This window comes from Ipomoea nil, unplaced genomic scaffold (genome assembly GCF_001879475.1).
Source record: "Ipomoea nil cultivar Tokyo-kokei standard unplaced genomic scaffold, Asagao_1.1 scaffold0519, whole genome shotgun sequence".
Lineage (NCBI taxonomy): Eukaryota > Viridiplantae > Streptophyta > Magnoliopsida > Solanales > Convolvulaceae > Ipomoea > Ipomoea nil.
The window spans coordinates 2,607,599-2,630,153 of NW_017616947.1; the positions used below are offsets into that span (position 1 = coordinate 2,607,599).

Consider the following 22,555-nt stretch of genomic DNA (forward strand, 5'->3'; position numbering starts at 1 on the left):
TAATAATAATAATAATAATTACTTTTTTTTTAGTAAAAAAATATTGATTACTTGTGACCCATATATTGACTTTGACCATACCTTTTTTTTTTTTGGAAACGGACATTGACCATACCTAAGTTGATGAAATAAATTATCCTTGGAAAGAATGAAATAAATTATCCTGAACCAAAATCTTTAAATTTGTCTTCAGTTATATTAAAACCATATATATATATATATATATATATATATATATATATATATATATATATATATCTATAACGCTTCAAATTCTGAAAAAAAAAAAAAAAAAAAAAAAAAATTGGTTACTTTTAACCCATATATTGACTTTAATTTGACAATACCTAAGTTAATGAAATGATATTGGTTCTTTCATATGATGAGTGAACTCCCGAACTCTCTTAAAGAATGAGAGTTAGGGGTGTAAACGAATCGAAGTAAGTCAAATATCTTGCTATTCGATTCAAATTCGACTATTTTGAGAACTATTCATATTCGTATTCGATTCGGCTATATTATTTGAATATATTCGATTTGATTCGAATGTTCGAATTCGAAATGCTTAACTTAATAATTTTTTTTTTCGAAGTTCTTCAAGAAATTAAGATAAAATGTAATAAAATTTTAATTTTAAATAGCATAAAAATTTCAATTACAAATTCAAGTTTTAATATATATATTCGAATATATTTGAATATTAATCGAATCAAATATACTCTGATTCGTATTCGTATTCAAATAAAATTTGAATCGAAATATGTATTCGAATTCGGATTCGTATTCGAATCACGAATCGAATTAAAAATATTTGATTTGTTTACACCCCTAATGAGAGTACATGACCGCACACGCCAACCAAATTGGTTATAGTGGTTATATACTTGACAATGATTGCGCATGATAATATTTTCCTTTCCAAATTCACCCAAACTTATAATGTGTTTTTTTAATAAGTTTATGTTACGAAATATTACTACGAAAATAATATTTTTAGGAAAAATAACAAGCACAAGAACGAAAGGAATTTCTGGGTTGGTGGTTAGTACGAGTTGAGCGAAACACTCTTTCCTTAAAACTTTATTTGACGTTTCCCAAAGGTGCTAGGAGCGTTACGGCCTAGGTTTCAAGATAAAACGTACCACGATTCCAAATTTGAGCACTCAAACAGTGAAACCTGCGCGAACTAGAGCGTGGGATGAACACAACGTTGGCTAAGAAAGGATTAAGAGCATAGCTTCAAGAGAGAAAAGACGATTTTCCTTGTTGTAAAAAAATGTTGCTCTACAATCAACTTATATAGGAGTTGGTGGTGTAAATAGCATTCATTGGCATTAAACTCTAGTTTAAAACCATATTGTAACCTTCAAAACTGACCATTTAACATAGAAATTAATTCTGGAATTTAAAATTGGAATTAATTCCTTAACATCTGAATTGATCCTCCAAACAATCACTGGAACGGTAGTTCAAAAGAAGACTCCTCCATTCCGAAAGATAACGTACCTCTCTGGAAGAAGACTCTTCCATTCCAGAAAAAAGACTTCGGAAGGAGACTTCTCCATTCCGGAAGAAGACTTTGGAGCGTGGGATGAACACAACGTTGGCTAAGAAAGGAGTAGGAGCAGAGTTTCAAGAGAGAAAAGACGATTTTCCTTGTTGAAAAAAACTGTTGCTCTACAATCAACTTATATAGGAGTTGGTGGTGTAAATAGCATTCATTCGTGGCATTAAACTCTAGTTTAAAACCATATTGTAACCTTCAAAAGTAACCATTTAACCTGGAAATTAATTCTATAATTTAAAATTGAAATTAATTCCGTAACATCTAAATTAATCCTCCAAACAGTCACTAGAACGGTACTCCGAAAGAAGACTCCTCCATTTCGAAAAATAACGTACATACCTCTTCGGAAGAAAGACTTTGGAAGGAGACTTCTCCATTCCGAAAGAAGACTTTGGAAGGTAAAGGTAACTCTTCAATAGCTAAAATGTAAGAACTTTGGAAGGTAACTCTTTAGTAGCTAAAATGTTGGAATTCAAAAAGACAACAAGTTCACTATGGGATTTGATCTACCTACTCGCTTCCCTATACGTGAGAGAGAACTTCTATACTATACAAGTTAATATGCCTTAGAAAGGCTCTTGTATAAATAGTGGTACAAACCCACTTCTCAAACCAATATGGGACAAAAGCTTCATACAAGCCTTTTCACATTCATTTTCCAACTCTAATAGGTCTACTTTGAGAATGAATTTCTCATTCACCCATTATCCGTTTTGAGCGTACAATATATCAATCTCTTCGTCTCACTACGAAGAATCCGAATCCACTTTAACCCGACCCAAATAGGAAGTGAACCCCACTAATAATTGTACCACAAAATAGTCAAAAATGACATCTTATGCTATTTTTTCAAACAGTTTTAACCCAAATTTAAGGTTCCCTCACCGTTCTTATCTAAGAGACCGATTGCGGAGGTAAATCACAGAATGTACCTCAATTAATCTATACACCCAAAAAATGTTTATACACTAGTAATCACAAATGGCCAAATTCATATCTCATTTTTTGGTCTATATAATGTGTTTTTTAAATACATTTGATGGGAGTGTGATTCAAATTCAAGTTTTTTACTCAAAACTAGTGTGATTTATTATTAAACTACACATTGAATCCTTTCGAGACATATTTATTAGTCCATGCAATAGATTTCTAAGAATTATTAATTTTAAATTGGAAAATATTATTTCAAAAAAAAATGGAAAATATTTTTGAAATTTATGACAGTCTAACCTAATATAATATTAGTAATACAAAATTTGTGTGGAATCGTCTCACACTAGATAGATCTTAAATGTATAAACTTTTTTAGTGAAAATATTTTTTTTTAATAAGTTAACAAACATTACATTGTAGCTGAAAAAATTATATATTAATTGTCACTTAAAAAGTATTAGTAAAAAGTATTAATTGTCATTTATGTTAATATTATTCTCAATGTAGTTTTAAAATATGTAAATTTTATATATTAATACTGAAATTATGTAATGTAGATATGTAACATAAAATAAGCACCTAAATAAGTACACATGTGAATTTGACAATGCAGTTACAGAACACCAATTCATTTGCGAGGCCACGCCTAAAAACATTTTCACTTAAGATCAACCTGCGGTTTTACAATTACAAGGTTCAATGAATTACAAAATTAGGTCTACCACCTATTTAAACATTAACCTCATACAACAACGCTATGAAAAAGTTTATAGGTACAATTTGAACTAATTCTACCCATTAAACAAACTGTAACCAACCTGAATTTCAACACAGCTTGTACTAATATAAAGTGGAGTTGACTTTTCCAGATAGTACACCAATCTTTCCCTGTTTTAAAGTTTCCTTACAACACCTTCTAAATAATTTCTCGCAGCACCTTCCAAAATAATATTACTATTTCCCCCTTTTGGAAACTTCAAATTGTCTTCATTACATAATTCCATTTTTAAGTGTTTTTAGACACCACAACAATAGGAAATAGACACCACAAAATTAGGGAACTTAATCCCATTTCATAGTTCACCTTTCACGTAGGAGTTAGTGGAGATAAACTCTCAATACCAACTTCATTCCCCACATTTTTCTCTATGAAGAACACCCATCACTTTCATTCAGCCCACATAATTACACTAACATATGCCAATAAAAACAAAATTAATATTTTCATATTAATTATGTACTAATATAACAAATACTAAACTAAAAATTACAAAAAATATATATATTGAATTGTAAATAATTTAAAGTTATATCTCATTAACCTAACCATGCACATAAAGTGTGGTGGAGAAATTAGTTATTAATTCATAGAAAAATATAATATTACTATAATTTTATATATATATATATATATATATATATATATATATATATATATATATATATATATATATATATATATATATTTATGTATTTGAGACCCGTCTAATATGAGACAATTTCATACAATACCAACCATATTAATTAATAGTAGTAAGAGACTAAGAGATGCATGTTGCATGTAAGATAATGCAACCTCGTATGTTTCATGTATTTAAAATTTCGTGAGGTTATTGTTTGGAGAATCTCATTAGCAGGGCCGTATTTTAAATTTTGGTGGCCCTGTTCTAGTAAATAAATGTGGCCCTACCAAAATCACAATTTTTAAAATTAATACATGTAAGTTTCGAACCTTTGACCTCCAAGTTAAAATACAACAAATACACACTCTTACCATCTCTTCATAGAACCTTTTAAGTTTAATTAAAAACTTTTAATTTTTATTTATAAACTAGCTAGGTAAAAATTAAATATTGGACCTTTAAAATTTGGGGCCCCTCTAAAGTTGGGGGCCCTGTGCGGTAGCCCAGCTTGCACAGCCTAAAATCCGGCCCTGCTCATTAGTGTAAATATATGTTACTAGGATAGCATGAAATGATGAAAATCAAAGATAGATACAACATGAAGATAATATAATAATATATAGCAGCGCTGGAAGTCCTAGAAGAGCATATTTGTGCTGATTTCAAACTTTATTTATAATCATCATTTAAATAAATAAATAAATAAATAAAGATGTTTCATTGAAGAAGCATGCAAGATTTTGCAACAATTAGTGCCAAAGTAAAGTCATTACTGTTGAATTAGCTAAGGAGGATAATTAAAAGCATGGGAGTTGAGTTGTCCGAAATTATATGTATGACAAAAGGTAAGAATAATTATTACCACTCAATTTATATTATGAATTACTTCGTGGCATTTGATTCATCTAATGTAAATTAATAAAAATAAAAATGTTAATTTATACCATGGTTGCAATAGGCGCTAGGCGCTAGTCGGGCGGTAGAGTAGCGCCTAGCGCCTAGACGGCCTAGGCGAGGCGGCTAACTGAAAAAATGAAAAACAGTGCACGTCTGTAGGTGTATACATACATACATACATACACACACACACACACACACACACACACACACACACACACACACACACACACACACACATATATATATATATATATATATATATATATATATATATATATATATATATATATATATATATATATATATATATATATATATATATGAAAAAAATTAGCAAGGTCGAGTCAGCCGGGTTAACTCGACAGAAATTGACGAGTTAACTCGGCGTAATCGGCCGAGTTAGGCGCTAGGTGGCCGAATTAGGCGCTAGGCGGGCGCCTAGGTGGTCGGTCTCCTAGGCGGGAGCCTAGGGGGGAAATCGCCACGTCCTAAGGCGCGTAGCGCCTAGGCGCCGATTACTCGGTGCCTAGGCGGGATTTTTGCAACCCTGATTTATACATACATACACACATATATAAGAAGTGAAATGCACAAAGATATTTTACATTAGTATGTGGTTTGAGTAAGTGATCGAAATACATATATAAAGGATATTGTTTTACTTTAACTATAGAGAAAAAAATATCCCTAAAAATATATACCAAGCAACCTAGTATTCATTTGCTAACAATCTCAATTATATCCTTAATCGTTATGAAAAATGGTGGTTGATGTATGCTTCCCCTGTTCCTCTGTATATTTATTACTTAAGTAAATGTGTTGTTACCATTGATAATAAATATCAGACCAATATGTCGTCCGTTGTGCCGAGCACAACACTTTATGTGGAACTTAGTTTTTATTTTTGAATTATGTGACTTATCCTCTATTCTTTACCTCCTTGTTAAACTCAACCAACCATACGTATTTTTATTGATCATAATATATACTCCACAATTCATCGGTTAGAGCTAGCCATCCATCAACAACCTATGTTAGTTTATCTTTGTGTGGCTTTTTGTCAGTTGTGATCACAATACTAATTTTGCTCAGTGTGTATTTAAAAAATGATTGTGAAATTTCTCCTAAATTAAAGTTTTATTTATATTACACATGAAAGATATACATAATAGGGTACATATTTATTAAATTATTATTAGATATAATAACATTATAATATATGGAAAAAGGTATAAAAGGTGAGCATTAGGCAATAGTGATGGGTAATGAGAGGGGTTGGAGCATGGGGTTTTTGGGGATGGGACATTATTAGAAGATGATGATGGTTTTAACCTTTTCTTTGTGGTAGGGTCATTATTTCCAACGTTCCATTTCTTTTATATTTGTGTTAAACTTCACATGATGAAGTCAATCCCCAAAAGAAGGATTCTTTTGACCTTAGCTTGTGACTCCAAACTTATTCTTTCCTTTTTGCCCCTCACCCCACTCAACATCATCATCACCATCCAATTACTGCACTTTTCTGGAGGTGGATTATATCTGGAATGAAAATCATAAATATTTATTTTCACATATTTTGATTTTATTGAAAAAAATAGTAATGTGTGGTTCACTCCCACCCCCCACCCCACCCCACCCCATAAATCAATAGAGTATTGAGTATATCACGTTAGAGTGACACTGTGCACTCCTTTTGAAATTGAACTATCTAATTGAATTCGTTAGTATTTGATTACGAGTAGGTGGGGTTGGTCAATTTTTGTGCACCTAATAATTAATATAAATTACATTAGACCGGAGATAAACATATAAGGAAAAAAAAAACATTTTTCTTTAGATTCATAATTTAAATACACTAAATTCATAATTTCTGTATATTAGATTCATAATTTTTATACTGTAGATTCATAATATTTGTACTGTAGATTCATAATTTCTGTACTGTAAATTTATAATTTCTAAACTGTATAGTTATCAAATTATGAACATATAGTTCTCTGATTTGTGAAAGCAGAGTTCAACTGGAATCTAAAGTATAAATTTTATGAATCTACAATATAGAAATTATGGATCTACTGTATAGAAATTATGAATCTACAATATAGAAATTATGAATATGAAACCGTGTCCACCTTGCAAGATGGACACGTGCTAACAACATAATTTGCCCATTTACAAATATTATAATTATTATTATTTGTGTTTAAATCTTAACTCTGTTACTATAATAATTTAAAATTATAATATTTGTAAAAGGTGTCCTTTTTTTTGTTTTTTTTAACATTTATTCTGATTCCTACCTATAAACAATAAAATGAAATACATATTTTACCCTTATTTTAACCGTCCAAGTGCCCATTTAACATGAAGGAAAAAAAATCATCACTTTCAAAATAATTGAGGGGATAACGAAGTTATATAAATAATTCAAGAGAAAAAAAATAACAATAAACATATAATTTAGGAGGCAAAAGTGTCACTTTCTATTTTTAAAAATAATTTTTGTAGTGGCCATTTTATTCTTTCAAAATTAACACCCAATTCCAATATAATAAATTAATAAAAGGAGGTGAACATCCAATTCCAATATGAAACAAAGCTTTCTATTCTCTCTTTTCTTCAAGAAAATGTACAAAATTTACACAACTGACACTGTTAGCGGCTGTTATGGGAAAACATAGGATTCTGGCATTGAAGAATTGATATGAAAAAGTTAGTTTGATGGTTAATGATTAGCAGTGATTATAACTACACAACATAATACGTTAAAAGTGGAACAAACACTTTTATGTTGCGGTGTAATATGTATTGTAAAGGCGGCCAAAGCCCAAATGCGGTCGCAACGTCACCGGAACCTGATTCCCCTTCGCAATCATCACCCGCCCACTCTTTTTACCCTCACATAAACATCTTTTTTTTTTTCGAAAAAAGTACACATCCTAATTAGGTAACTAATATCGCACCTTTTCGTATTAATTGTACCTTGTGGTGTGAATTCATGTATTAATTATTTGGATTAAATTAAATGATTCAATAGTTTTTAAAAATTAGTAAGTGGATTACTAATATAACTGTAATGTCACTGGTATATTGGATGTAAAGTAATTACCATATCAGAAAAATATCGCAAGTAAAAATTTAGTCTATGTCGTCAAATAAACGATAACTTGATGAATAGATAAATTAATGCTCAATTACACTTCTTTTACCTGATTATGAAGTCTCACCAGAGGTTTTTTTTTTCTTTTTTTTTTTAGGGGTGGGGGGGGGGGTGGGGGGTGTGAGGGGTTAAGAGACTCGATTGCACAATTTATCTATTTGATTCGATCGCTTGGAGGTGATTTCACCTTTTTTCTAAATCTTACAGCTCATTCGATTCGCTGAAATTTTTTTTGAGGAACTAAATTTCTTAAAGTTTGAAAAAAATCTAAGGGGGGTGTATTCAATCATGGCTTTTATAGAGCTTTAAAGACTTTTAAAATGATAGAATTTAATAAACTTTGATCGACTTTCATAGAGTCGTTCAAAACTTTTTAAAACTTTATAAGACTCTATAAAAGTCTATATAAAAAACATTCATAGACTTTTATCAACTTTTTATTTTAAAAAGTCTACAAAAGTCATTGAAATTCTAAATTGAATACTTCCTTACAAACTTTCAATGATTTTAATTCTTATCATTTATAATTTTCTTACAAAATATTTATAATATATCATAAAATTCTTCTTATTATATAGTTCTTCACCCACATCAACATTCTCAACATTATTATTTTTATCTATAGTATGTTGAGACTTATATGCTAATTACTTATATATATTATTAATAAACATTAACAAAAAAAAATTATTTCATTATAAATTCATAACAATATTGAAAAATAAAATTTATAATAAAAGAATTGACTAAATAAAATATTTAAAATATAATTACAAGTTGCATAAAATAAAAAATAAAAATATAATATTAATAATATATATAAAAAAATTATACTTGATATATTGTTAGACATCACACAAAAAACTATTATTTACAATAGCAATTTGAGACTGCGAACAACAACAAGATGCTACTGTTTGCAATCCCAAATTGTTATTGCGAGCAGTAGTTCGCTATTCGTAGTAACTTGTTGTTAATATATATATATATATATATATATATATATATATATATATATATATATATATATATATATATTACGATTATAAACATAAAAAGAATAAAAATAAAAATCAATATAAACAAGCAATAATGAAGTAAAAATAATATTATTTCGAATTTTTAGATGAAGATTGTAAAGTTTAGGAGAGAGAAAAATTGGTAGAGTTTAGGTATGAGGAAAATATAGGATAATGAAGAAAAAAATAATTTTATTGAATTTAGGTAGGTTTATAAAGTTTAAATAGAGACCAGGACTATGTGGTCTAATGGTACCCGGGTTGGACTTCCACTTGGAAGGTTGTGAGTTCGAGCCTCTGTGGAGGCGTTATTAGCTCTTTGTGTTTCAGTAGGTTGAGAAAGTATATGAACAGATACTATAATGTAATAGAGCTAGTAGCATTCAAAAAAAAAATAAAGTTTAAATAGAGAGAGAAAATATTCAAAGTTGTTAGAAAGAAAATTTTGAAATCTTGTGGTTGATGGTTGGATTTCAAATATTTGAGAAGGAAAAGTCTCTAAAAATCTTAAAATTAAAAAGTCTACAAAAGTTCATAACTTTTTGAATACCACATGATTTTTAAAGACTCTTTAAAAGTCTTAATCGAATACCACACGACTTTTAAAGACTCTTTAAAAATCTTGATTGAATACTGCCTGACTTTTAAAAACTCTCTAAAAGTTTGAATTGAATATATACCTCCAAACTTTTAAAGTTCATAAAAGTTTTTAAAACTCTATAAAAGTCATGATTGAATACACCCCCCTAATTTTCTTATGTTTGATTCATTTAAAACATTTTCACCGGAATTTGAATTCCTCACATATGAAAACGATTATTTGGAAACAGTCGTATTTTTATTATTTATTTCTCACAAACATCGGGAATAAACTATAACTTATAATGACTATTTTATGTATACCATTCTTTTCCTTATTCTATATTCTCGTCTCTTTTCTTTCTTCTCCAACTTCTCCCTTCATATTCAAGACCAAATATGTATAATAATACTTATTATGTTATTATTATAATAAAATATATAATATGTAATTATAATATTTTAATTTATGATATTGTCATTTATAAATTCTACGGTGTAATATTTCAATTTATAAAATACTATTGCATTTATATATATTATCATTATTATAATGTAAGTGTCTATTGATCTTTATACTTAGTTATTCTTTACAATTTCAAACAAATGAAATTAATTTTTTGAATAAATTTTTTCTACATAATTTAAACTTCATTCATCCTCAATTATTTATCGCGAACCAAACTTGCCGTGAAAATTAATGAAACTTATAGATGAAGAACTTACGGAATGCACATGACGATAATGCAAAGTGGCGGGATAATATCATGGCCGATTTACTTAATATTACTTAAACATAGTTTTCTTGGATGTAAATCTCGTGAGTTTAGAGACAGATGAAAGAAGTATAAGTATTCAATATGTAAATTAGAAAAGCATGGGGATGTAGCTCAGATGGTAGAGCGCTCGCTTAGCATGCGAGAGGTACGGGGATCGGTACCCCGCATCTCCATTTTCTGATTTTAATTTTGAACTTCGGTGTGGCTGTTGAGTACTCTATATTTGGGCCTGGAGATCCAATATTTGGGCCTGGCAGATCCATCCAATATTTGGGCCTGGCAGATCCAATATTTGGGCCTGGCAGATCCATCCAATATTTGGGCCTGGCAGATCCATCCAATATTTGGGCCTACATCTCACGAGAAATATCCAGAATTTCAAACTTTCTTTGATACGCCCCAAAACCAATCATTATTGGGTGCGGTGTGCACCATGGTCCACAGGCTGTGCGCACCATGTTTTGTATGTTATAAAATAATATATACATTTAGTATCATAGTATAAACTATGGACTTCTAAATTAGATTTTTGACTCTGTTAAATGCTAGAAGTGAGAAATAGATGTTTAGAAATGTTAGATAATATTTGTTGATGGACTATTTGTGTGTTGTTGATGATCTATGATTGATTTATTGAGGTTTGAAAGTGTTGGATTGCATCTGAATAGGGGCGGAGCCAGGATTGAGTAGTGCGGGGGACTAATTACTATGGTTGGAGTACTAAATCAAATATATTGATATCATGTTAACATATTTCAAAATAATCATTACATTACAAATTTAATAAAATTTAGAATAAATCATTTATAATTGAATCTATATTAAATTATTTTGTAATATGTTTTTCAATCCACATTACTTTGTACGGTTGAAATAATGAAAACATTCACGCATGTTTTAAAAGACTATTGATTATTTCTTGAAAACTACCATATTCCCAACATAACATGATAGCAATTGTTTTCTCAAATACATATACTACACAATTTTTACATTATTATGCATGTTAAATTAAATACAAAATTTATCACATATCCACAACTTTGCATAATTAACCAAACAAATGCACCTTGATATCCTTCTTCTTTTTTTTTTTTTTTTTGAAAACCTCATACCCATTTTTTATTTTTATTTTTGAATAATATTACCTCTATTACAATGCAGTATCTGTTCATAACTACTTTCTCAACCTACTGAAGCACAGAGAACCAATAGCGCCTCTATATCCATTATTTAGAATCAAACAAAACAACTATTTAAAATAAACAATAGAATATGAAACAAAAATAAAAATAAAAATTAACTTGAAAAATACGCATAGATTTTAATGACAAATTATCTTGTTATAGCGTATATGCGGCATATATATATGGTTCAAGAGAGAGAAACTAGTAGGTAGGCTAAATGAGGTTTAATTTGAATGTGAGTCAACAATATATGGAAGACGTAATTTGAAATGGGAGAGAATGGGAGAAGTTGAGAAGACGAAGAAATTTATAACTTAATCTGAGATTAATTTAAGTAGGAAGGGGGGTCAAAAATTTTGAAGGAACAACACAATTTTAATATTGTATATATAATTTTTTTTAAAATTTAATATTATATATAATATTTAAAAATTGGAGGTGTGGTGGGGGGGCCAAGGTCCCCCTTAAGACACACTTGCATCCGCCCTTGCATCTGAAGTTGTCTACAGGTGAAGAAGAAGGGGTCTGGTGCACCAGTAAACTCAACGGACCTAACCAACGGATCTAGGCATGATCCGTAGAGTAGCGAACCAAGGCAACGGATCCTAGCTGGATCCGTTGCCCTGCACCGATGTTTGGCGGGGCTCCCCAAGCCCCATCACCAAGCTCCGCCAGGCCAAAAGTGGTTCTAGCCGGGCCCTCTGTGGCTCAGCTACGTGTCGTTCGGACCGGGACTCGTGGGCCCTAGAGGCTTAGACGCTCGGGCTCGTTACGACGCACTAGTAGAAGTTAGTTTCGTTGGATTTGGAGTTAGAAAGCATGATTTACAAGTAGAAATGTGGGAAATGAATATTTTGTTGTTGTCTGTGAACTATATCAGAAAATGAGTTTATAGATTTTGAGCATTGATATTTGATTGAGAAGCATGCCTAAATACTTGTTAGAATTTATTGAGAAGTTTTACTAAGTTAATGAGAGTTTGGCATGAGCAGTGCATTATTTTCTTGTTTCACAGTGAATGAGAGTTAAAGCATGTTTCACAGTAAAGAGCATGTTAGCATATTTAAAGGTTTAAAGTGCATAAAATGGCTCTAAGTAAAGCCTAAGATCTATTTCAAAAACCTATATCTATTTTGGAAAATCACTATCTATTTGCATTGAGAAGATTGCATGATATTTGATTTCCAAAATGTGAGAAAGAGAAGTTGTTGAAATTTATGTGCATATCAAGGCTTGCATAAGTTAAATATTTGTTGCATGAGAAAAAAGTTGCATGAGATATATCTATATGCTATCTATTGTGAGGAAAATATAGTTTTTGGAGGCCCGTTAGGACTATGTTCTTTCGGAAGAAAAGAGAAAGAAAGAAAGTTTGAGAAAAGAAAGAAACAGTCAAGAAGACCGACAGAGATTTATGAAGTAACTTGGTCGATATTTCCGGGTTACTAGGTTGAACACTACCCGCCGGGCTTGGAATCCTGGTTAGAGGGTGTGCAACTGACAAGTACGATACCTGATTCCACAAAGATTGAGATAAGAACCAAGAGAGTGGTTTTGTGGGCGATATGAGTATTATGCCGGCTAGATGCCGAGCCCGGATAGGTTCATTCACGATTCGTGAAGTTCCTACCTCGCTCACGAGTACAGAAAGAAAGCAAGAAAGTAAAAAAGAGAAAAGCGAGTCAAGAGACTCAAGAGAAAGAGGAGAAAAGCAAATCTGTGTGACTCAACAGAAACTTCCACAGAAAAAGTATTTCTTTTTACATAAGAGCGAGAGAGAGAGAGAGAGAGAGAGAGAGAGAGAGAGAGAGAGAGAGAGAGAGAGAGAGAGAGAGAGAGAGAGAGAGAGAGAGAGAGAGAGAGAGTGTGTGTGTGTATATATATATATAGCATCATGACGTTGCCAATTGTATGACTTGCATGTTTTGCATTTAGAGTATGATGAGAAGTATAGTACTTTGTTGTTGTTTATGAGTTGACATGATATCATGAGCTTGCTTGTTAAGTTTTAAGTATCTCTTTATCTATGAGTTTGAGCATGAGTTTGCGTATTTAGCTATGTTTAGAGATATCTGTTTAAAGCACGAGATTTGTGATTAAGTTGAGTATTTGAGAAGAACTTGTTAATATGAAGTATAGGTTGCAAGCATATAGAGTTGTTTATGAGCATGTATTGAGATTGTTGTTTATGAGCATGTATTGAGATTGTTGTTTAAGTGTTGCAAAGTACTTGAGATTACGTGTGATGCCAAATGTTTTCCAAATCTATATCTATAGTGGTTGAGTGGCTTTATACTTAACATTAATTTGCTAACGGGTTTATTTCTACTTGTTTTTATAACCTCTTTCAGGTGGGCCCAGTGTTTGACAGCGCACGAGTTAGATGAGTGCGTAGTTATGAGTTGGTAGATTCTAGATTAGATTCTTCTTTGAATATTGATGTTTAGATGATGTTGACTGATATTTTTGTTGGTGCTTGGACACCGGGGTTTGTTCGCCAAGTTGTTGATGTTGTTTTGATGAGCTTGACTCTAGTTAGTTACCCCTTTTGTAGCCTGTGCAGTCACCGTGAGTGGTGGCTGTGGCGGTGACACCCGTTTATGTTGGATTTGGTTGGTTTTAAATTAATTTATCTTACTTATTTATCTTGTTTAAGTTAAAGTAATTGGGATTTAGATTTTAGAAAAGTAGGGTGTTACATATTTTCCTTTCTCTTTTCTTCTTCTTCTTCCCTTTAACCCTAATTTCTCACTTCCTAGCCCTAAATTTCTTGATCAAACTCCCAAGTGCGTTGCAAGTGGTATCAGAGCCCTCGGTCACTGAGCTTTCAACTAAGATGAATGCTCAGTTTGGCTCACTCAGAGATGAATTACTGAACCTTCTGAGACTTAACAGACATGCTCCTTCCATTATGGGACACTCATCTGGACAATCTTCAGTCCAAGGGCAGGTTCCAGAGGAACCAGTGGGCAGGCCAGATAAAGCACCAATGCAGGAGGCTGAGGTGGAGGAACTAGATCCATAAACAGTGACTCTCATTGGAATGGATCGGCTAAGAAGGCTGCAAGCAGATTGGATCCCTAGAAGAGGGGTGTTGGATGGACTAAGACAAGGGGCCGCAGGGCAAAATCCTGAGATAATGGAAAAATGGTATAATAGGCCCTTGAACTTTACCTGAAAAGTCAATTAGGCCCTAAATTTTTTAAAGTTTCAATATAATTAAATACATCAACATTTTATTTTGGTGCAATGAAGCCAAAAACCGGTTATAACATGTGATAATAGGTCATCACTAGGGTTCCGGCGACACTCGGACGACATTCCAACCTACTCCAGTGCCATTTCAACAACAAGGCAACCAAAAACCGGTTTGAAGAAGGCAACCATCTCTGGTGTGAGAAGGCGACCAAGCGATTGTTCGGCGGTCACCGATCACTTTGTCGTCAGAAATGGCGTCGAAGTGGCGCCGGAATCTTAGTGACCTGTTATCACATGTTACTAACTAATTTTTGGGGTTCATTGCACCAAAATAAAATGTTGATAGATTTAATTGTTATTTTCAAAATTTAGGGGCCTAATTGACTTTTTAAGATAAAGTTCAATGTCCTATTTAACTCTTTTCCCTAAAATAATTAATCTTCTATATAATATGATAATATAATCCATATCAAATATTAAAAATTTTATATTTTATTTAAATTATGAGATAATATTATTTCTATATATTTTTAAAATATATATTATATTTATATTTTATTTTTTATAATCAAATATTTACTTTTAATATTATTGGTTTGTTTAAATCTAGCAATTTGACTTGATCACAATATTATGCTGAGTAAGGCTCTCACTTTTTTCGAAAATTGGCAGCATGCAATGCAAATGCCTCTCAAAAGTGTGTTTAAACTCTACTATTTGGGTTCGGCTTCAGCAAGGCCGAATTACTCGCAACTTATTTTTTCATACAATTGCTACTTCACCTTTTAATTCTTTTTTTTTTTTTTTTGGTTTTTAATAGATGATATTAAAGAATTAATATCTGTGATTGGTGATGTTGAATTTCGATTTGTTAAGCAATCTGCAAATTGTGCTACTCACATTGTTGCTTGGTAGGTCTGTTTTCTATGTCAGATTACGGAGAGTAGTTTGATATTCCCTCATTTTTCTTTATAAATTGTCTTGATCATGATTTAATGCATTAAGTTTTTGTCTTAAAACAATATTAAATATAATAGAATTTTGGTTGATTTAGTCGGTTCATGGAATTACTTGAATTATAATTTAAATAATTTGACCTAATGTGATATGATGCCCCGAAGAAGAAGTCAACTTTGAAGTTAAAGCAACGATTTGAAAGTGGAGAGTTGTTCAAAATTTAGATTTCGTCCGATGAATAAAATGGCACCAAGTGTTGATAGACTATGACTGCACGTTTGGGGAGATTGGAATAAGCTAACGGGATGTGATGTGATATGATATGATATGAATGCATCCTAAACTTCTTTAAAATTCTAGTAGTACTTACAACGTCAACTGTAAACATACACCGACAACAACAATTACGTTTTTTTTTTTAATCACAATATAAACAACATTTTTTTTTCACAATAAAATATATATGGTGGTTTTCCTTACTAGTCAAGGGGAAATTTTTGATAAAATTCTCATCTCATCCAAGATAAAGGCACAATTTGGTATTTAGAATAGTACCGAGACAAATTTTGCATTATTTCCACGATTCGAACTCGAAATTTTAAGATAATAAGAAATAAAATTACGCCATTTCATTTACACCTTTTTTTTACATGGTATTTATAAAGTATTTGTGAATTATTGTAGATCACTATTTTTATTTATTTTTTTTGAAATCTATTTTTATTTATTTATTTTCTTTATTACCCAATAAAATTTGTACATATTGCGGGAGTATGTTATACTCTATGGAAACAATCTATCATTTTTCATTGCATTATTGCATGATATGAAACATCATCATGCATGTCTATTTTTTTTTTTTTTTTTTTTGAGTTAATACCATATAGAGTCCTCCGAGTGTAGTGGTTTTGCTACATTTAGTCCTACACTTTCAAATTCATTATCTGTGATCATTTGACTTTCAAATTCACCATCTGTGGTCCTTCAACTATCAATTTTTAACCACTCATGATCCTTCAACTATAAAATTTTAACCACCCATGGTCCTTCCAAGAGGACTGCGACTGGTTAAATTTTAAAAGTTGAAGGACCATCGATGGTTAACTTGGACTACGTATGGTAGCAATTTGAAAGTCGAAGGATCATAATTGCTAATTTGAAAATTTATGACTAAACATGACAAAACCACTATACTCGGAGAACCATAGATGATATTAACTTTATATATATATATATATATATATATATATATATATATATATATATATATATATATATATATATGTATATATAGTACTATTGACTTTATTACAATGTAGTCTTGTGACTTTCGCTCAAGGAGAACCACATATGTGCCAATTCAGCACAAAGTGCTTAGTTGCTATGTCAACTTTTTTGTCACATAACCACATATTAACAATAGCATAGAAATAGTGAATGACAAAATTATAATGGTCCAAAATAGTACTCATTTCTTTATTTGAAAAATAAGTTCAAAATAACTCTTATTTGAAAAACTAGTCTTTTCTATGCGCAGTGCAATATTTACATTTTAAAAAATAACTAACAAATTTTTACTAATTAAAATCTTTTTTTTTTTGAATGATACTGGCTCTATTACAATGTAGTATCTGTTCATATACTTTCTCAACCTAGGCTCAAACTCACAACCTTCCAAATGGAAGTCTAACCCGGGTACCATTAGACCACATAGTCTTGGTCATCATACTACAGAGTTTTTTGCACTTTTAGTCCCACGACTATAGTGGCACTGGCAGAATTGATCCACGACTTTTGAACCTTGCAATTTTAGTCCACGACTATTGATTTTTTTTTTTTTTTTTTTTTTTTTTTTTTTTGCAAAAATGGTCCTTCCGGCCACTTTTCCGTTAAAATTTCACCGGGAAAAAAAAATCTCTATTTTTAACCGGGTTAAAATTGACATTTTACTTATCTCAAAAAATTAAAAGAAAAAAATTGATATTTGACTACATACAATATTACTGGGCTACATATTTAATAAATATATAATGTCTATAAATAGTATTATCGTTAAAGTATATAAGAAAAAATATGGTGGATGCATGTGCATGGTAAAAGTAATAGAAAAGATAACGAAACTTATAACGGTAAGGGTATTTTTGTCCAAAAAATTGTATAGAACAACTCTAAAAGTACAATGTAAAAAATAGCTAGCATTAAAAATATGGACATAAATTAAGAATATAACTTTCATTGAGACTTATTATGTTTTTGTTTTTATTTTAGATTAAATTTAGAAGTACCATTTTTCAAAAAAAAAAAATAAAAAGTATAATTATTTGAAAAAAAAAATTAAGGTATTTTATTTCATTTATTAGCACATTCTACTACTATGTATCAACTAACAAATACGGAGCATTTACTATTGACTGATTGCTAGTGCACTGCTGGAAATTATGAAATTTCTGACCATTTGAAATTTATCTTAAATCAAGTCGAAAGTAAAAAATGGTCGGAAATAACAACAAAGGTTTTTCCGGATACTAAAAATGGTCGGAACAAGGCTTTCAACTTGATTTAAGATCACTTTCAGATGATCGGAAATTCCATAATTTCCAGCAGTGGTGGAATCGTATGCTTCTAGTTCATGCATATTATATGTACATATTTTTACTATTACTATATTACTATGTGTGTGTGTGTGTGTGTGTATGTATGTATGTATGTATGTATGTATGTATATATATATATATATATATATATATATATATATATATATATATATATATATATAATAAAGTTCAAATGCGGCGGGGTCTTCCCGTGCGGTGGTGCGGCGGAATTCCAGAATACACCAACAGTGTTAACAATATGCACCAACAGTGTAAGAAAAACACACCACAATGAAATGCAATAAAACATCACAAAATACACAACATACTAAAAAAAACACCATATAACTCACCACCCCAATGGTGTATTTCTGAACAGTGTATGGTGTTTTTACTCACACCTAATGGTGTGTGTTTGGTGACGCGGGGCTCTGTTTACTCTTTTTTTTTGTAGTGTATTTTCCTAACGTTGACGGTGCATATTTGTTGAACTATTGGTGTTGCCGTACCGCCGCACCGTGAGACACCGCCGCACCTGAACTCGCCTATATATATATATATATATATATATATATATATATATATATATATATATATATATATATATATTAAAAATAACCTTATATTATTATATATAACCTTATATCATATTAATATTGATCAATGAATTATTATATATAGTAATACTTACTAATTTACCATATATACACGTGTGGGCCGGGAGAGATATTTTGGCTACTTAGCTTGGAATATATTATATATTATTTACATTTTTTTATTTCTTGAATTAATCAAATCATATAATATTACTCCTAATATATATATATATATATATATATATATATATATATATATATATATATATATATATATATATATATATATTAAAAATAACCTTATATTATTATATATAACCTTATATCAGATTAATATTGATCAATGAATTATTATATATAGTAATACTTACTAATTTACCATATATACACGTGTGGGCCGGGAGAGATATTTTGGCTACTTAGCTTGGAATATATTATATATTATTTACATTTTTTTATTTCTTGAATTAATCAAATCATATAATATTACTCCTAATATATTTTTAGGCACTAAATGACGAAACAATAATCTTTTTAATTCCATTTCTTGTTAACCACTACTCGCCCGCATTTCCTTTATTTTGTTTTCATGTCACAAACCTCATGGATTATGGTACTATTTGTTTACTAACAGGGTGTTGGTTGGGATAAAGAAATTATAGAAGAAAAAAATTGAAATTCGGTGGGAAAGAAATAAGGTTTGAATAAAGTAAAAATTCAAATTGCATATTTAATATGGAGAAATAGAATTATTGAGAATGAGAATAAAATTTAAAAACATAATAAGTGTGAATGAAGGTTATACCTTTCATTTATGTCCGTTTTTTCGTTACGATTTTTTTTTTTAAAAACATTATGCTATAAAAGTTGTACTATACAATATTTTGGATAAATATACCCCTACAATATTTTGGATAAATATACCCCTACCGTTATAACTTCCGTTATCTTTTCCACTATTGTTACCATGCACATGCATCCACCATATATATTTTCTTATCTTATGAAATAATAATAATAATAATAATAATAATAATAATAATAATAATAATAATAATAATAATAATAATATATACACAGTGAGGGAGCTACCTCTCAAAGTGAGGGGGGTTCCTTGTGCGCAGTGAGCACCGGTCTAGCCTCTATGGTTCATATTCAGTTGAGTTACAATGATTTACATCCTCCCAAATGCTCTGTCGGGTCGAAGTGTGGGGCTTTTAGGGTTGGGGTTCAGCCTTTTGGAAGAATAATAATATATACACATTATGTATTGGAGTTATATGTTAATTTTCTAAAATATAAATATTAAATTTATTAAAATGTTTTATATTATTATTATTATTATTATTATTATTATTAATTTAAATATCTAAAATCTAAATAAATCTAAAAGAGAAAATTACACTTTTGGTCCTGTAACTATTGTGGTCTTGTTAATTTGAGTACTTGACTTTAAAAACTAACAATTTAGTCCTGTAACTATGCAATTTTTAACACATTTGGTCCTCCCGACCAAATTGCCGGCTAAATGTCGCCGGAATATTTTTAATCCATTTTAATATTTTTTAATTCGAGGGCAAATAGGTCATTTCCTTCTTCTTCATCATTCTTCTTGGTTTTCTTCTCCTGGTCTGCAGATCTTGGAGACATGGGTCTGTGAATGGAAGACCAGAATGGTTCTTCATTTCCTTCTTCTTCATCTTATATTGCTCATTTAGTTCACATTGCATTCCATTTTCCATTTCCGTTTCATTAATCCAAACCTATAAATCCCGTATCCCAAGTTTAATTAATTACCCAATTAACTTGTATAATCCAAAGCTGCGGGCAAAGCTCAAATAATGGGTCTCATAGCGCTAAGTATGGGCAGCAAAGAAGCAGAGAGCGAAAAGTCGTTGCAGTAATTCTTCTTGCGCAACGGTAGCGGCGGCAGAGGGAGGCCGGGAGATGCCAGAAAGGATTTCCACGACGGAATCCCGCCGGAGAGAAATTAAAGTTCAGGCTGATTCCAAGAAACATGAGGTTTTGCAACTCCGACAAGCTTTCCGGCAATGCACCGGTTATTCTCCCCGGAACAACGCTATACTCTGCCAGCCCAAAAAGTTTCCCAATCGGGCGACCCATCCCTGAGATTCAATGTGACCACATTATCCCCATCGCAAAAATCTCCGGCGAAGTCACAAGGATCAAAAGTAAAATCCCAGGAATCAAAATGGTTGGACCCCTGCAAATCATCCAAGCATTTTTTTTTTCAACAAACAGAGCAAAGAAAAGAGTAGAAGATGAAGAAAATAAAGAATTTTTTTCCCAGATTTCTTCCTCATCTTCTTTCTTCGCGTAAAACATGATGCAATGACGAGGAGAGAAGCAGAAAACAAGAACAAATCCCCCCCCCCCCCCCCCCCCTTTTTTTAGCTTACAATGACCATTTTACCCCCATAAATAAACTATTTTAAAGGAACTATCTTTTTCCGGCAACATTTGGCCGGCGATTTAGCCGGAAGGACCAAATGTGTTAAAAATTGTATAGTTACGGGACTAAATTGTTAGTTTTTAAAGTCATGTACTCAAATTAACAAGATCACAATAGTCACAGGACCAAAACTGTAATTTTCTCAAATCTAAAATTTTAATATAAATTACTAATATTGGGCACATATTTTTTGCGCATCGCACATAGAAAATATTAGTAAATGATATAAAGACTAAAATATTCTTGTATAATAATAATAATAATAATGATAATAATAATAATAATAATAATAATAATAATAATAATAATAATAATAATAATAACCAATAGTAGTTTTGTCATTTCATCTCCCATTTTCTTTCTTACAACCTCCATATTACAATTCATGAGTAGTGCCTATGAATTGCAATTCAGCAAAAGGAGAAATCTGTAATTCTGTAAAATTACAATTTCCTTCAATAAAACACTTTAATTTACTTTATCATGGAATAAAATATGATACATCCAACCAAACACTTCATAAAGGAAAATGGGTAGGGAAGTAAGTAAATGGTCCAAATTGTGCCATTAGGATTGCCATTTAGGTTTGGTTCAATTGGCAAGAGAAAACGATAGCTCCTAATGTTGAAAATTTTACAATAAGTAATTACGTGACGCAATGTAATTAGTTGATTGTAATATTTTATTAAAAAATAAGTTAATTACAGAATCATATAAATCTTTAATATATAATAATACTTTATCCGAACTCGGAAGTAATCATAGTGATAGTTATTGATTGTATTAGAAATTTACATGCGAGTTCTAAAACTTGAAGCAAGAACCGATTTCTCTTTTAATTTTGGCTCGTTACTATTTTTTTTTTTTTTTTTTTTTTTTTTTTACTGCTCAGGGCCGGTCCTGAGAGGCGAGCAAGATGGGCACCCGTCCTAGGCCCAACGTTGAGACGGGTTACATAGCTTTATTTTTTATTTTTTGATAAAGTTAAAAAAATAATCCAAGACTTTAAAATTATTTATTAATTTTAAATCTATTTAATAATTACAACCATATGGTATACGTATCTCGGTTAATATATATATATATATATATATATATATATATATATATATATATATATATTAGTGAACGTTGAAGTAATTTATAATTACGCTTCATATAGGGGCCCCAAGTTTGAATGGACACTACACCAAAGTTATTATATATATTT

At 30.8% G+C, this 22,555-nt stretch overlaps 1 non-coding gene across 1 annotated transcript; it reads left to right on the forward strand.

Annotated features, from left to right (window-relative positions):
• Positions 1 to 10,440: 10,440 nt before the first annotated feature.
• Positions 10,441 to 10,513, forward strand: TRNAA-AGC. The gene has a single exon. It is a non-coding gene; the product is annotated as a tRNA-Ala (tRNA).
• Positions 10,514 to 22,555: the final 12,042 nt, after the last annotated feature.